The following is a 19,613-nucleotide window of genomic DNA, read 5'->3' on the forward strand; positions in this document are numbered from 1 at the left end:
GTGAACTTTCCATTTCTATGTAACAACATTCCAGCAGCGCCTGCATACGGAGTATATATCTCCCAATTGATACGATATTCACGGGCTTGTGTTTCCTATCATGATTTCCTTGATAGAGGATTGCTGCTCACAAGGAAGCTATTAAACCAAGAGTTCCAAATGGTGAAGTTGAAATCATCCCTTCGTAAATTTTACGGACGCCATTACGAGTTGGTTGACCGTTATGGAATAACCGTTTCACAGATGATATCTGATATGTTCCTTATGTCGTAACTACAATACCCTTCCCTTTTCACGAATGGGATTTACCGAATTAGACTATTTACCGTATTTGTAATAAAATAAGCAACACGACGGGTGCCACATGTGGAGCAGGATCTGCTTACCCTTCCGGAGCACCTGAGATCAACCCAGGTATTTGGTGGGGTTCGTGTTGCTTAGTCTTTAGTTTTCTATGTTGTGTCATCTGTACTATTATTTGTCTGTTTGTCTTTTTATTTTTGGCCATGGCGTTGTCAGTTTGTTTTCGATCTATGAGTTTGACTGTCCCTCTGGTATCTTTCGTCCCTCTTTTACTGAGTTTGGCCAGGTCACCGTAAAGTCGTAACCTGTCATCACTTTTGATATTCATCTCATTACAGACATAGGAAAATCATCGTTTTTAAAGAATAAAACTGTCGTACGGGAACGCACAAAAGAAAATTTTTTAAGAAAATTCCCATGGTTTTATAACATTTCCCCTAAACATTTAAGCTACTTTAAGCAAGTTATCGTGTGTGTAAAAACTTTAAGAACTTGTTTAATATCCCTGTGAAATGTATGCCAACTTGAAAGATGAATTGTATAGACAACGTTTAACTCGATGATTTGTATTAATATATCCTCATTGACTTTTAATATTACTTTTCCATTAGATAATTAGTCATTGTCACAACTGTATGTTCGTAGTTCAAAAAATTGATAAACCAACTAGTGTTAAGAAACCATGGCAATCCGGAATTTGTTCTTCACTGGTCATAAAAAACTCTAAAGTATAGTTATTATCCTTTTGCCGCCAAGTGATAACTGTGAAGGCTGCAATGTGTGGCCCAGAAAGTTCATCAACTACAATGGAAGGCAACAAGGGTTTTCTTGATTTTAACGTGATATAATTTAACCAGATGTAATGCATATAAATTCAAACATTTATTTTTTTCCAGATGCGATACACTAAAAAGTTATCAATGTGGCCTGTTGCGTTTTCTGGTGATAGAAAGTACGAAACACCGAGTTGACAATGGCAAGGTAATTTATGCACCTGTCAATATACATTAGTTAAAAAATGAAATATTTGTTTGTGTTTTCGAAACAGAAGAAAGCGAAGCTTGCAAAGCTTTTCTTCCGGTCGTAGCAAGTTCAAACAATTCATTCTTTTTCAGACAATGGAAGTATATTTTGTTTATCCTACATATTTCAATAACTACCTTCTCTATGGGTGGTTTGAATCAGATATGTATACTTACAATTGAAAAGATAAGATCTGTTGGACAAATATAATTGAAGTCCCTCTCGTCGTGCAATAATATAAAACATTTGACCTCTCTACTCTTTAGACATGTATTCCACATTCTAAACCTATACTTATTCAAAGGATTAGTTCAATTCTGCTGCATAAAACAGAACGGCCTACGTACGCCGATACCAATACCTTGTTTTAGGAAGGAATAAATCATACTTTCTTAAAAAGCACTCTTAAACCAGAAAAAAAAATCCCAAAAACTGATTCCTTCAAATGCTAAATTTTTGTATTGACAATATATTTTTTTTTACATTTGGAGGACATGTTTTGCAACAGTCAAATGGCATTCCTATGGATACCAACTGTCCCAATGGTTGTCGACTTGTTTCTTTATTCTAATTAGGTAGACTCCATAACGTAGCTTTTCAATAAAATCAAAAACGCTGGTTTAATTCCTTAATGGACATTGCCTTGCTTAAAGACAATCAAGGTTACCACATCAACTTGCCGATGCACATTGTCAATAAAAACTTTCCAAGTGCTAACAATTTAGTACGCAAGATGAATTACGCATTGTACGCGCTGGAGATAATAATAACACAAAAACGTCAATCTTTGTGATACCAATTACTGAATTTGTGCTTCTGCTTTCAAGAACAATATCTGAGATAGTGTCATCTTAGATATGCTAGCTGTTGAGGATGCTGACTATCTCTGTAAGGTTTTTGAATCAGAAGAATTCGTGTGTTTCTGTCCCCCTATACTAGATAATCCTTCATTGTTTGACTTTTACATATTATGTCTGTTTGTTTTGCTCACACATTGTTGTCAATATAATGAAATTTTATGCAACTGTCATACAAGAGAGAGGTTTAATCTACATAAGGAAATGCCTGTACCAAGTCAGGAATATGACAGTTGTTTTCCATTCGTTAGATGTGTTTGAGCTTTTGATTTTGATAAAAGACTTTCCGTTTGAATTTTCCTTGGAGTTTGGTATTTTTGATATTTTACTTTTTTCATTATAGAAACGTGTCATTTTCTGAAATCGTTATTTAAATACAATATCGACCAGGAACAGTGTATGTTTTTTAGACATTAATCTATGAAAACATGTTAAGCATTTGATTTTTGTAAGTTTTTGATGTAACAAGATGGGAATTATTTTGGTATTTAGAACATGTTTGTCAGAGAGTCAAGATAATTATATTAGCTGTTGATTACTGACAAATAATTTGTTCATCATAGATACAAAATGATTGGGGAATGCAATACACACGTATAAATACAAAAATACACATTTGAAAAGGTAAAATCAATATTATAAGGACAACCTCATTTTTGTATGTTCGAAACGCCATCTGTATTAAATTTATTTTTTTCTTAGTCAAATACGTTGATATTGTTATGTTTTAGAATTTTTAGCTTCTTACCAAGTTTTACCGCGTATTATCAAGTATCGCCACATACCATTTACTTTATGCACACATTATACATCATCAACACGAACATAATTCACCCCTTGGACACCTAGAATCAGAACTCATCCTTACTTTATGTCATTTGATTGAATTATTGACAATAAATTTGTGGAAAATATGTGAAAGGGATTACACGTGATCTGACATAAATTTGTGGAAAATATGTGAAAGGGATTACACGGGATCTGACATTAACTATTTCACCTATATATATATATGGTAAATAAGGATTTCAAAATAGGTTTATTAACAGTTTAAGCACATCTCAACTTTTACATTGACGCGGTACGAAATCTGTCCTTTCTAGGATTTGTCTCCCTTTGCCATTTTTTTTTAATGAAATTTGAACGAAAGTTGGTAATTGAAATATATGATTATTATAACGACTATCCGTGTTTCTTTTGTCAGGTGGTAAGTTTTTCAGCTTGGAATAGTGGTAACAGAAAATTCCCGATAGATATGGCAGGATTTGCGAAAAATGTTGGAATTCTGTGGAAATATCATCCAATGAGATTTAATATGAAAGACGTGTATGCAGGATTAGAGGAGACTAAATTTTTAGAACAATGTTGCAAACTTGATGATATTGAACCACGTGCTGACAACTGCACAAAGGTATATTAATAGGATAATAACTGTGATATTGAACCACGTGCTGACAACTGCACAAAGGTATATTAATAGGATAATAACTGTGATATTGAACCACGTGCTGACAACTCTACAAAGGTATATAAATAGGATAATAACTATGATATTGAACCACGTGCTGACAACTGCACAAAGGTATATTAATAGGATAATAACTGTGATATTGAATCACGTGCTGACAACTGTACAAAGGTATATAAATAGGATAATAACTATGATATTGAACCACGTGCTGACAACTGCACAAAGGTATATAAATAGGATAATAACTGTGATATTGAACCACGTGCTGACAACTGCACAAAGGTATATAAATAGGATAATAACTATGATATTGAACCACGTGCTGACAACTGCACAAAGGTATATAAATAGGATAATAACTGTGATATTGAACCACGTGCTGACAACTGCACAAAGGCATATTAATAGGATAATAACTGTGATATTGAACTACGTGCTGACAACTGCACAAAGGTATATAAATAGGATAATAACTATGATATTGAACCACGTGCTGACAACGGCACAAAGGTATATAAATAGGATAATAGCTGTGATATTGAACCACGTGCTGACAACTGCACAAAGGTATATAAATAGGATAATAACTGTGATATTGAACCACATGCTGACAACTGCACAAAGGTATATAAATAGGATAATAACTATGATATTGAACCACGTGCTGACAACTGCACAAAGGTATATTAATATGATAATAACTATAAATACTTGCTGTCATGTTAGTTTTCTCAATTGAATGGTTTCATATTTTTCATGTCAGGGCCTTTTACAGCCGTCATACAAGAGAGAGGTTTAATCTACATAAGGAAATGCCTGTACCAAGTCAGGAATATGACAGTTGTTTTCCATTCGTTAGATGTGTTTGAGCTTTTGATTTTGATAAAAGACTTTCCGTTTGAATTTTCCTTGGAGTTTGGTATTTTTGATATTTTACTTTTTTCATTATAGAAACGTGTCATTTTCTGAAATCGTTATTTAAATACAATATCGACCAGGAACAGTGTATGTTTTTTAGACATTAATCTATGAAAACATGTTAAGCATTTGATTTTTGTAAGTTTTTGATGTAACAAGATGGGAATTATTTTGGTATTTAGAACATGTTTGTCAGAGAGTCAAGATAATTATATTAGCTGTTGATTACTGACAAATAATTTGTTCATCATAGATACAAAATGATTGGGGAATGCAATACACACGTATAAATACAAAAATACACATTTGAAAAGGTAAAATCAATATTATAAGGACAACCTCATTTTTGTATGTTCGAAACGCCATCTGTATTAAATTTATTTTTTTCTTAGTCAAATACGTTGATATTGTTATGTTTTAGAATTTTTAGCTTCTTACCAAGTTTTACCGCGTATTATCAAGTATCGCCACATACCATTTACTTTATGCACACATTATACATCATCAACACGAACATAATTCACCCCTTGGACACCTAGAATCAGAACTCATCCTTACTTTATGTCATTTGATTGAATTATTGACAATAAATTTGTGGAAAATATGTGAAAGGGATTACACGTGATCTGACATAAATTTGTGGAAAATATGTGAAAGGGATTACACGGGATCTGACATTAACTATTTCACCTATATATATATATGGTAAATAAGGATTTCAAAATAGGTTTATTAACAGTTTAAGCACATCTCAACTTTTACATTGACGCGGTACGAAATCTGTCCTTTCTAGGATTTGTCTCCCTTTGCCATTTTTTTTTAATGAAATTTGAACGAAAGTTGGTAATTGAAATATATGATTATTATAACGACTATCCGTGTTTCTTTTGTCAGGTGGTAAGTTTTTCAGCTTGGAATAGTGGTAACAGAAAATTCCCGATAGATATGGCAGGATTTGCGAAAAATGTTGGAATTCTGTGGAAATATCATCCAATGAGATTTAATATGAAAGACGTGTATGCAGGATTAGAGGAGACTAAATTTTTAGAACAATGTTGCAAACTTGATGATATTGAACCACGTGCTGACAACTGCACAAAGGTATATTAATAGGATAATAACTGTGATATTGAACCACGTGCTGACAACTGCACAAAGGTATATTAATAGGATAATAACTGTGATATTGAACCACGTGCTGACAACTCTACAAAGGTATATAAATAGGATAATAACTATGATATTGAACCACGTGCTGACAACTGCACAAAGGTATATTAATAGGATAATAACTGTGATATTGAATCACGTGCTGACAACTGTACAAAGGTATATAAATAGGATAATAACTATGATATTGAACCACGTGCTGACAACTGCACAAAGGTATATAAATAGGATAATAACTGTGATATTGAACCACGTGCTGACAACTGCACAAAGGTATATAAATAGGATAATAACTATGATATTGAACCACGTGCTGACAACTGCACAAAGGTATATAAATAGGATAATAACTGTGATATTGAACCACGTGCTGACAACTGCACAAAGGCATATTAATAGGATAATAACTGTGATATTGAACTACGTGCTGACAACTGCACAAAGGTATATAAATAGGATAATAACTATGATATTGAACCACGTGCTGACAACGGCACAAAGGTATATAAATAGGATAATAGCTGTGATATTGAACCACGTGCTGACAACTGCACAAAGGTATATAAATAGGATAATAACTGTGATATTGAACCACATGCTGACAACTGCACAAAGGTATATAAATAGGATAATAACTATGATATTGAACCACGTGCTGACAACTGCACAAAGGTATATTAATATGATAATAACTATAAATACTTGCTGTCATGTTAGTTTTCTCAATTGAATGGTTTCATATTTTTCATGTCAGGGCCTTTTACAGCCGACCATACGGTATGGGTTTTTCTCGTTGTTGAAGGCCGTACGGTTGCCTATATTTGCTTACATCCACTTCATTTGAACTTTGGTGGATAGTTGTCTTAGTGGCAATCATACCACATCTCCTTATTTCTATATGTAAGTATAATTATACTTGTGACAAGTATAATCTATGAACAACAACAAAAATAAAGGGATTTGAATGTATATATTGATTTACAACAAAAAGGAAGGATGATGATGAGGGGGAAGAGGAGGGGAGGAGGATGAGGACGACGACGACAACGACGACGATAATCAATGGACCAATAAATGGCTTAACCTTTCCTTTCGCTTCAAAGAACTTTGGAGCCAATATTTTCGGGTTTTCAGATTTTCCTGTTTTTTACACATAAATTGTCTAAAATCGTATCGATAAATTGTGTTTAATATTCAAATTCGTGATTGACATTAATCGCAAAATCAGCATTTAATTTCCCAAATAGAACGAGATGACACAAGTTCATCCACAGTACAGTAATTAAGTTTCCTTTCTTTTTTCTTACAGATTATGGTATGGCATACAAGAACAGTGAAACCTAAGATAGGGACAATCGACCACAATGTTACGAAATTAGAAGTTTGATGATTGGAAATCTGCTCCCATTTTATGAAAAATTCAATTTTGTGACTTAAAATGTTGCATAGCCTATTGAGGCAGATAGTCATATTTTTTCTGTACTCGTTATACTCCATCAATATGTATCTTTTGAACGCAAAAACCACTTTAATTAGACTATCGTGTATTTACGGGGTAAATGATAGATTTACGGCTATGCATGGATGCCTTACATTAGTCTTAAATGCTCTTTAGGTTGTAAATGCATTTACGAAATTTTAGAAGACTATCTATAAAGAACCCCGTTAATGTACTACAGTCGTTAATCTATAACGAACCTGTAAATCGTGGACGATAATAGGTAAATACATTTACGCCTGAATTCTAGTAGAAATTTACATGTTCCAAATGCAAATGCGCTATCGTACACGTTATTATATTGTAAAATCGGGTCTATCGAAACAAACAAAACAAACGTCTGGTCCAGTCTGTGCTTTTGTTATATGTTTTGTCTGCTTTGTATCGATCTGATGAGTTAAGCCCTTTTCAACTGATTTTTATAGTTTGTTCATAAGGTGTGTTGTTACACCACTGTCCCAGGTGCGCGAGAGGGTCCAGCGCCTGCAAACAAGTTTAACCGCACACATTCTGTATGTGCCTGTCCCAAGTCAGTAGCCTGCAATTTAGTGTTTGTCGTTTGTTGCTGAAAGTGTGATACAGCGTAGCACTGCAAAGCTTTTTTTAGGAAGCTAAAACATGTTAGGCTTTCTTTTGCCATAGATTCGATATTCCGCCGAAAATAAAAATTGAAACTTTACATGAATAGATTAATACCGTGCAAGGTATATTAATTTACAAATAAAGGTGTAATACCACCATTGATTTTCCCGTATTAGTCTTTGTTAAACTTGCACTTTTTCAAAAATTGTGCAGAATTATGTTTGTTTTAAATAATAAAATACTTTGCATGAGTAAAGTTTTATCCTGTCCAGTACTATAGACAAAATTTCACATAACATTTCTTGCATATAAGAAAATAACCATCACTGGAAATTAACCAATCAAATTTCACCAGTTTTTTCTTGTGTACAAGCTTTAGTAACCATGTAACCTCAAGTTTCCAAAATTGTCTATAGAAACACCAAAAAAATAATGATGCTTTGAAACACCCAAGATATATGTTTATGACTCAGAAATTTTTAACTGCAATGAAATGTAGGATTAATTTCCTACAACTGTCAAATTGAAGGGAATATTTTTTTATCAACCCTTTTTCGTATGCAACCGGATGTGACGTACTATGATTTGGTGGTATTACACCTAAAAAAGACTTTTTTGTTGAATAAACTGAATGTGATTTTTTCCCTTTGTAATACTGGTTATTTCAAGCATTACTGTCAAGTTTTGTCATAATCAGTTCTATGGTTTGAGAAAAATCTAGTAAAACGTAAGACGACATCTACAGCGACTCGAGCAAAATTTCTTCGAAAAATCCAAATCAAGCCGCATCATGATAGAATATAGTGTGGACCAAAAAATGATCAAATATTTATCTCATCTGCCTACAAACAGTTGAATATGATACACAAGTTGAATCTAGGATGATAAATACCACTAATGGACCTCTTTGTCTTCATAATAAGGCCCCTTTTGGTCCATTTGAACCTCTCATTACCTCAAAATTTCAAATTTTTAGGCCAATAAATAAAAATTTTGGCGTAACTTTCACTCATTTATGAAAGAAATGTGAAAATAAATGAGTAATTGTAGTATTCAAGCTGAATGAACTATCCCTATAAAGTTTACTGACTCCATAGAGGTTTCAATAAGTCCTTACGTAAAACTTAAATGTACGCCGCGTTCCAGAGAGGGACATAAAAAGCTTCCCTTTTAGTGAATAATTTGTTGTTACTGCTTCAAAAATAATTTCATTTACTAATAACTATATATTTATTAAAGTTTTACTCAGGAAAAAGTTTTCTATTATAGCAAAATATAAGAAATAAGGAGAAAAAGCCAGAAAAAGCTCCCCAAAACACTAAGTATGACTTGCTCTGTCTACTAATATTCATGGTGGCGTCCTATTTCAAGGCAATTTTTTCATAGACTCAAACCTATCAAAATGTTTCATTTCTGTAATATTTCACTTAAATAGCACGAAATTTTAACAAATGAGAGTACACACAAGATCAAAGGTGCATTTTCTGCTTCCCATAATAGGTGTAATACCACCATTGATTTTCCCCTATTAGTCCTTGTCAAATTTGTACTTTTCAAAAAATTGTGCACAATTTATCTTTGTTTCAAATAAAGAAATAATTTGCATGAGTAAAGTTTTATCCTGTCCAGTACTATAGACAAAATTTTACATAACATTTCATTGCATATAAGAAAATAACCATCACTGGAAGTTAACCAATCAAATTTCACCCCTTTTTTCCCCTGTGTACAAGCTTTAGTAACCATGTAACCTCAAGTTTCCAAAATATTCTATAGAAACACCAAATAAAACAATATTTGTGCTTTGAAACACCCAATATATATGTTTATGACTCAGATTTCTTTTACTGCAATGAAATGTAGAATTAATTTCCTACAAACAGACTTAAGCAGAAAACTTAAAATCGAAAATTGCTTATTAATTTCAAGGCACTGGACCGTGACCTAGGGAGAAGAGCCTTAAAATAGTCATCAAGCGGAGATGTACTGATAGTAATGCAACTTTATAGAAAATATAAATGATCTATCACAAGTAGTTTCTATCAAACTGTCTCATTTTTGTGACTTAAGCAGAAAACTTAACATTGAAAATTGCTTCATTGAAAGTCACTGGATCATGACCTATGACCTATATGAGAGCGAAGCTCGAACCCCATATGGAATTTACTAACCCCATATATATCGTATTAGGTCACTAGTACACTGTGTAACGAATTAATCTTACCGACTATCTTAACATGATATTTCTAGAAATGTATAGGAGGTAGGATAAGTATATGACTGTATAGATTATTCAAATATCAAGAAAGGACACATGTGATATTTCATCTGAAGTCTGATTATGTTGAGTAATAGCAAGCAAGCAATTTTAACATTCGTCATGTAGCCACTTCCTGTTTGCCGATAGTTTGAAATGTTATTGTACAAAGACAGTTTTCCTGACTCCTATTTAAGGGAATGATTTAATATTTAGTCTGCAGCTTGATAATGTTGAGTTGTATCGAGTAAGAGATTTTTACATTCGCCATGTACATGGAGCCACTTTCCATTTGCAATAGTTTGAAATTTTACAACACTCATTGCACAAGGAATATTTTGTCAAAGTTTTCTTGGCTCCTATTTAAGGAAATGATTTAAAATATTTAGTATGCAGCTTGATAATGTTGAGTTGTAGTGAGTAAGCTTTAGTGAAAAGGTATGGTCAGCTATGCTCCAGTATATATGTTACCTCAATCAAATTCATGCAGCAGGCCCAGACCTGTTATTGGTCTTGTTAAAGTGAAATTTGCATTTATTAGCATTGGGCCGATACCTCTGCTAGCGCAATGCTAGTCCACAAGGATATCAAAATCTAAGTTGCCCATCTATATGCATGATCTGGAGGTAAACGGATTTCTATGACTAACCACAATTTCCCTACGGAAAAGTTCTTGGTGAATTGAAATCTCTTTCTTGTCGCTTTCATGTGTGCAAATACCGACTTGGGATAATGCAACGGTTTACAACAACATTCCAAATATCCAGCTCACAGACAGGTGACACATAAGCTTTTTCCACCCATTTCCCCGTGGTGACTTGCTTGCTCAACAGTGGTTAGATAGGAGCTATTATCCGTATGTTGACACTTTTCTGTATTTTTTTTTAGTTTTCTACGGCACGTTTTTGTGGTGAGAATGAAAGCCATTGCCCAAACCTTTAAATATCAGAGTGGGCTAATACACATAGGCAATCATACGACTAACCAAAAGTTCCCTTCGGCAAAGTTCTTGCCAACTCTAAGTGGAATTGAAAGCTCTTTCCTGGTTCTTTGATTCGGGCAAATACCTTGGTGGGATAATACATCGGAGGTTCACAACAGCATCCCGAATTTCGAGTTAATTATCAAAGGCAAGGTGATACAATAACTAGTTCCACACATTTCCCTACGCCAAAGTGCTTGCTCGCTCCTATTTGGTTTAAAAGCTCTTTCCTGGCCCTTTTATTTATACAGATGTCCGGGTGGGGTAATTCATTTACTTTTCTGTATTTTTGTTTTTGCTAGATCGTATGCTATTCGCTGTACTTTCATCTTCGCTAGCTAAGGGTTACGATCCACTTCCCTCCTCTCCACCCTTGGCAGATTGAGATAGAATTTCGGAGACACAAGGTAATGATTTTCATTGGTTGCAGTCGAAACTCGCTGCATCCAATCAAAAAGCGCCTATACGATGATCACGTGTAAATGTAGAAATTTATGTAAACAATTGCCACGTGCTTATTGTGCAACAAGTCTTTACATCCCTAAACATACGACTATATTTAGTGACAATTTGAATGTTTTAATCAACTAATAGAAGTTCCTGTGTATGTTTCTTGCACAAATGCATGAATGTCAACGTATATTATCGTTTCCTGTTTTACCAAGTGTGAAGAATCTAGACGCTACCGTGTTTTTACCTCCAAATTGAAGAGTTCAAGTGCTACCATTGGTCAAGAACAATGTATTCGGAATGGGCGTGACTTTAATCTACCGTTAGATGGCGCAACATTGTTATCACAAATGTTGGCTTAATCTGCGAAGGGTGGAGAGGAGGGAAGTGGATCGTAACCCTTGGCTAGCGAAGATGCTGCACTTTCTACTCATACAAATTCGTGATGAAATTTTTACTTCGCATCACAGTGCTATTAGTTATATACGATATCCACGCCATCTTAAAATTATTACGTAACAAATATCGGTTCTCATTTGTTGCCTTATGATATGGGAAAGGTTCTATTGGTTTGAATGAAATATACAATTGGGAATATATCTAGGACAAGAGAAGATATTAAATACGGGAAAAAATACAGTATGTGTATTTAAGATCCGATTCGATACCCGATCAATGAAGAATTTTGCCTTTACAGCTGGTTTACCTTGCTTTATAATGTCGCGTCAATTGCATATACATATATTGATAAATTAGAGGTGGGGCAAAGATGAACAGGTTTCTGAGTGCTCATCTGACTATATATGCATATATACCAACACTTAAAATACATATTATTATCATTGATTTTCGAGAATTTCACCAGAATACATGTTATACAACCAAATAGTATACACAAAAAAAAAAAACCAGCTACGACAAGAGCACGTGATACCACTTGAATAGTGCATTAGATTATTGTTGTGAGAATAACCTTGAATATTCAAGAGGCACCTGATAACAAATTAGTGAAATGGCTGTGCAGGAAAACATGCATTATGATATCCATATGAAAATAAATGTTGTGTCAAAAACAACTGTTAAAAGTCCCATAACTCTGGAACGACAACCATACAATTTTCAAACCCAAAGCGTATGTGTCTAGATTCGACAATACCAACAACAACGTAAAGTTTGTAGCAAAATGATCTAAGCATACTAGATGTAGAATATCATCTTTTATTAATCTGGAATGAGAAATCATAAATTGTCAAAATCAAACGGTATCTCGGGAATGACGCTACCAAAGAATTTTAAAATAGAAAGGAAGCTTCTTTCTATCAACCCGAATGCTCCGTGTAAGAATTGATTAAAGTAAATTTTAGTGTGTGTAGGAAGTATTCATGTACAAACTACAGTATATCATGGTAGGTCCCATCTTAGATGGGCTTACAATACCACACTTATGAGTATATGCACAAACGAGATGAATAACACATTTCCCATACTTAAACAACCACATAAACGTCATCTAACTTAAAAGCATGATCCAGCAGAGCACTCCAAATCTTTTTAGGAAGCTAAAACTTGTTAGGATTACATTTCCCATATATTCGACATTCCGCCGACAATAAAAATTGAAAATTTACATGAACTAATTAATAACGTGCATGCTACATAAATTTACAAATAAACTGTTGACAAATAGATATGTCTCACCTGTCGGTAGAAAACTCAGAAAACGACAATCTGACGGACAACAACATTGCTAATTAATTCAAAGGCACTTGACCGTCCCCTAGTTCATAGGAAGATACCAAGACCTAAATATTCCGTATCAACTTCACAAATAATACATGATGGTCTTGAAGTATAGATTGTAGGTACTGGCGTTGTTTATCATCTTAATCATGTTAATTACGCGTAACAGTGTTCTTTTCATTAGCTTTGTATATTTTTTACCAATTTTGGTAATATCCTTTTGGCGTGGCTCGATATTTAAACATCCCGCCATTATGTAATTGGTCTAAAACCGTTTTTTGTATTCTATTCTTTCATTTTTGCCTATGTGTTTTGTCTTTACAGTGTCTATATGCCATTTTGTTTTTCTTTGTTAACATAGTTGTTTGTTTTCATAGTGATTAAGATTATAACACAATGTTGACTGCTGTAACACAATTTTTTGCATTATCAACAATTATGTCTGTTTTTTTTCTCACATTGTTGTCAATATAATGGAATTCTATTCGACTGTCATACAAGTGAGAGGTTTAGTTAGCTATAAAACCAGGTCTAATCCACCATTTTCTATATAAGGAAATGCCTGTACCAAGTCAGGAATATGACAATTGTTTTCTATTCGTTTGATGCGATTGAGCTTTTGATTACACCATTTGATTATTTTTTTATTTGAACTACTACCCTTCAAGACCTTTGTAATACTCAATATTTAGTTTGTTTTGTAGTTTTTTATGGACTTTTTTAAAACTGTTTCTAATGTCCATTTGTCTCTTTTCCCATTTTTAATTTGCATTTATAGGTGATTTTTTTAGCAGATTTAAAAAAAAGACATTACCCCTGATTAGGGTTTTACTGTCAGCTTATTTAGAAAACAAATCATTTATTAGAAAATAACTATTTTTTAGTAAAGGCAACCATGATATTTGGACATAATTGGTGTAATACCACCAAATCATAGTACGTCACATCCGGTATCATACGAAAAAGGGTCGAAAAAAATATTCCCTTGAATTTAAATTGTAGGAAGTTAACTCTGCATTATATTGCAGAAAAAAAAAGTCATAAACATATCTCTTGGGTGTTTCAAAGCATCATTCTTTTTTCATTTGGTGTTTCTATAAAATATTTTGGAAACGTGAGGTTACATGATTACTAAAGCTTGTACACAGGAATAAAAGGGGTGAAAATTTGATTGGTTAACTTCCAATAATGGTTATTACCTTATATGCAATGAAATGTTATGTGAAAATTTGTCTGTAGTACTGGACAGGATAAAACTTTACTTATGCAAAGTATTTCTTTCTTTGAAACAAAAATAAATTCTGCACAATTTTTTTGAAAAGTGCCAATTTAACAAAGACTAATAGGAGAAAATTAATGGTGGTATTACTATAAATAGGGAAGCTGCACATGCGCCAATGAAATCACTAGAAACAACAAGTTGCACCTCATATTTCTAAATTTCAGTCTATTTTACTGATTCTGTGACCTTGATCTTTGTCTGCTAGTATATAAGTTTTTAATTGAAAACCAACAAAAGAAACTCATTTTATCATCTGGAAACCATATTTTCCATTATTTTTTTTCTATTTTCAGTAATAGTTACCTTGAACTTTGACCAATTAACCCAATAATCAACAGGCTTTGACCCCTTCCTACTATTACTTGTATTCTAAGGGATCATATTTATTCTTACGAGGAAGCTCCGAGCATGCTCGGAGCTTTTTAAGTAGGCTCTTCTCAGCAGTTTATGTGACAATAATTATCATGATCCATTAAAATGTCAATCAAATCTATAGCACTTTTATAATAAGGAAAGTAGAGCATTATAGAGGAAGCTCCATTAACACCTGTGTAAACATCTGGTCTATTCAAACAAATCTTGCATTAATTTTACAAAACTATAAAATAGATGAGAAATTCTTCAATATTACTGTACAATACTTGGTATCAAGTCTTCACAGAAAGAAAATGATTTTAAAATATTTTCTTAATAATTATCATTCTTTTTCAATACACATGATACAAAAGAACACTCAAATTTTATATTTGAAATATAAATATATTTTAAATTTATACTATATAAAATGAAATATAAATGTCATCAAAGACACAAACTGTGGTTATTGATTTATAACCATACTACCAAAACATAGTACATTCAGGGTTGATCTTTTTTTATATTCCATTTAATTTGACAGTTGTTTGATATTAACCCTCCATTTCATTGCAGAAAAGTTTTTTTGAGTCGTAAACATGTTTCTTGAGTGTTTCAAAGCAATAAAAATGTACTATATTCTACAGGGAAAAAAGGGGGAGAGAATTTGATTGGTTAACTTCTGGTGATGTTTACTTTCTTATATGCACTGAAAAGTTATGCTATATTATAACTGTAGTACAGGACATTTATTTATGTAAAGTATTTCTTTATTTAGAACATAGATAAATTCTGCACATTTTTTTTGAAATATAACAATCATGACAATTAAACAAAGACTTATAGGAGAAAAATAATTTCAATCATGCCAAGTATTTAAAACAAAGCTAAATCTGCACAATTAAAAAAAAAAACCAAGTAAAGAGAGACATACTAGAGGGAAACAAGGGTGGTATTACCCCCTCAAACCAGGCTTCCACTAATGAATTACAACTTTTTTTTTAAAGTAGCCATAATTTTCTATAAAAGAACTTAGTTTGCTATTTAAAAAAAAATATATTACCATTGTTTAGTTTGGGGCATTACTACAAACAAGTAATTTTCAAAATTACCTATACAAGTTATGTTGAAAACGAGGCTGTTTCAAATGTTACTTCTATATCATGAATAAGTAACTTCTGTTAATATTATTTTTATAGGTGTCCATTCATACAGGTTTTACTAGCTTTAACAAATTTTCACAGACATCTGGTTATTTTCCCCATGAAATATACTGGTAAAACTATTTAAATCCTCAACAAGCACTAATTGCTTTTCTGATGACACACTTCTTGGTCAAAGATTGGCCTCTTGGGGCTATTAAAATATCATTTCCCCTTAAAATCTTAGAGATAGACAGTTATAACTTTTGGAACCTTTATTTAAGACTTGAAGTTATTTATAATTTGAATCTTAATCAAAGGCAATTACATATATTCCTTAAATAATTGTAAGTACTAAGTTTTTTGAAGTTGTATAAAATAATTTATTAAAGTAATATTTTTGTCATTATTTTTTAAAGTAACCTCTCTATACTCATCTAAAATTGGATAAATACTTAATTTTATTTAATGAAATGATATAAAAATTCTTAAAAACTACATTTAGTCCATGCTTTATTTGACATTTAAAATAACTATTGAGTTATTAAATAATATTTAAAAACAAAAAATACTTATAAAAGTGACTAAAAAAAATGGCTTGTTTAGTATAGCCACCTGACTGTTGTTTGTGTCTTAATCACTTTTATGTAGCATATTATATAATATAAACTATTTTTAAATCATATCATCTAATTATAAAATTTGAGAATTTTTTTTTATAAAAAAAGGAATTATTATTAAATATAATAAGAAAATATTTAAATGACTTTTACTTTTTGTGGAGACTTGAGATTACTTTCCAAGCATTACACAGCACTGTTGAAGAATTTCTAATCTATTTTATAGTTTTGTAAAATTTCATGCAAAATGTATTTGAATAGACCAGATGTTTATACAGGTGTTTATGGAGCTTCCTCTATAATGCTCTACTTTCCTTATCATAGAAGTGATGTAGATTTGATTGACATCTTAATGGATCATGATAATTATTGTCACATTAACTGCTGAGAAGAGCCTACTTAAAAAGCTCCGAGCATCTTCTGAGCATGCTCCGAGCTTGCTCGTAAGAATAAATCTATGATCCCTAAGTTGTATGAAAATCAAACAAGTATCTGAAGTAATCTATCAGAAACAACAAATTGTATCTTTGGCCATGAAAGCGATAGTTTTTTTTCACCTTTCCGATATCATCCATATATACAAGTTTTTTTTTATTTGTAGATTAGCAAAGGAAACTCATATTATAACCTGGAATCCATTTTTTCCCATTTTTTTATTATTAGTAAGTGAACTTAAACTGTTGACCCCAAAACCATTTGGCTTCAATCCCTTCCGTGTATATTCAATTTATATAAGTTATGTTGTTACTAAGCAAAGGAAACTCAAACATTTGTTTCTGAAACAAAGAGGGGCAGAAAGATGGACCAACAGACAACTTTACGCTCTGGATTTTTAGTCAGGTAGCATAATAAAAAAGACATATACAAATATACGTAAAAAGTGGGATTTTTTTTTATTGATATGAAACATAAAATACACTGTGATGCAGACATAACAAAACATTCTCTAACTTATAAAATGAGCTGGACAATATCTAGAATATTTGGGAACAATTCCTGACATATATATTGTGTCCATAACACACCCAGACATGTCAAACTCACTTAAAATGTAGTTAAATGTATATGATTTGCAGAAATAAGTCATATTGAGGTCACCAACACAGTTTGTTTTCTTCAAAGTTCAATACACATTGCAGGAATGGTCAGAACCAGCAAATTTTTGTTTGTTTGCCCAAAAGTCATTTAGGGTTGCATTTAATGCACATTTCTGTATTCAGGTTTGGAGCAAAAAGAACAAAGATTAATGAATACATAGATAGCTATGAAACCAGAACACACAGAGAACTATGAAACCAGAATACACAGAGAATTCCCTAAAAATAAGTATCATCAACAATATTTTATGAGAGGTAGAATTGAGTTTAATGAAGAAACTTTAAAAATCAGTATTTTGTCATAATGGACATTTTTTATCAAGGATTCTAATGCATTCATGTGAAACAGAACTAAAATAATCTGTGTTATTTAGTAGCTTTGAACATATTCATTAAAATCTTTGACACAAACATACCAGTGATTTTTAATGAGTTATGTCCCTTTACATCTGTCTCACTTGCAAGCTTAGAATATATTCATGAAAATTTTGTAAATAAACATACCAGTGATTTTAAAAGATCTAGATCAAATGCAATCAGGAAAATTCAAGGAACATATATTTAATTGCCAATTAAAGAGGCCCCCCATGGGGGTGTCCAAATAATCACATAATCACAAATGTTTTGCCAATATAATCACATGATCATTAATTTTTTTTTTTAAACAAGATAATCAAATAATCAAAAATATAGTCCTAGATTATCAAATAATCATGAAATATCTGGTCTGGTAATCAAATAATCACTATAAAAAGTAATCACATAATCAAAAACCCCAAGAGGAGGCTCATTAAAAGACAAGTTGGAGCATGAAATACTGATAGAATACATTTCAGCACAGGAAAGATGCCATTACACAGACAACTAGGCATGTTTTGGTATCCATTGATTCAGACATGCTTGGGTGAGTATGACAGGTTTTACAGTAAGGTCACGTTTGTAGGTGCTAATACTGTTACTTCAGAATCTGAGATAATTTATAATAGCTAATTTTCTACAACCAACAATAATGCCAAATTTATTAATAAAAAATGATCCCTTAAAAAATCTTAGGGACGCCATCACTAGTTGGTTGACTGTTATGGAATACCTGTTTCAAAGATTATGACGAATATGTTCCAATTGTCGTAAATACAGTCCCCTAGCAGGACCTGCTTACTCTTCCAGAGCACCTGAGATCACCCATGGGGTTTGTGTTACTCAGTCTGTAGTTTTCTATGTTGAGTTTTGTGTGCTGTTGTTGTCTTTTGTTCGTTTTTTTGTTTGTATGTCAGTATGTTTCCAACTTTTGAGTTTGAATATCCTGTTGGTATCTATCGCCTCTCCAGCACATGTTGCAGTAGTTTACAATGATAAAAGTAACAGAATTCAAAATTCTACTTTCGACTATCATTTTCTTTTTTAAATACAAAAAAAATCCCCATGACTTTTAAATATGCAGACATATTGGATTGGTAAATAAATAAAATGTTTCATATATAATATAAAAGTGAAAAACTTATGTACATAGAATTTGGTTTTGATGGCAGATCTTATTCACAACTTTCTATACCTGTGGTGAGTAATGTTTCCCTCTAGATGTCTTAGGGTTATTAAAAACTTTATATACCCTAGGTGAGTTATATATCCCCTCTAGAAGTCTTAGGGTTATATTGGTTGTTAGGTTGCAGTAGTTTACAATGATAAAAGTAACAAAATTCCTGTAACATGTTTTTTGGGGCCCTTTATAGCTTGCTGTTTGATGTGAACCAATGCTCCGTGTTGAAGGCCGTACCTTGACCTATAATGGTTTACTTTTATAAATTGTAACTTGGATGGAGAGTTGTCTCATTGGCACTCATACCACATCTTCCTTTATCTATATAGA

General features: G+C 32.5%; 1 pseudogene; it reads left to right on the forward strand.

Annotated features, from left to right (window-relative positions):
- Positions 1 to 7,524, forward strand: part of LOC127714067 (proton channel OtopLc-like) — a 112,972-nt pseudogene extending 105,448 nt beyond the window's left edge.
- Positions 7,525 to 19,613: the final 12,089 nt, after the last annotated feature.

This window comes from Mytilus californianus, unplaced genomic scaffold, assembly GCF_021869535.1.
Source record: "Mytilus californianus isolate M0D057914Y unplaced genomic scaffold, xbMytCali1.0.p SCAF_9, whole genome shotgun sequence".
In the NCBI taxonomy this organism is placed as follows: domain Eukaryota; kingdom Metazoa; phylum Mollusca; class Bivalvia; order Mytilida; family Mytilidae; genus Mytilus; species Mytilus californianus.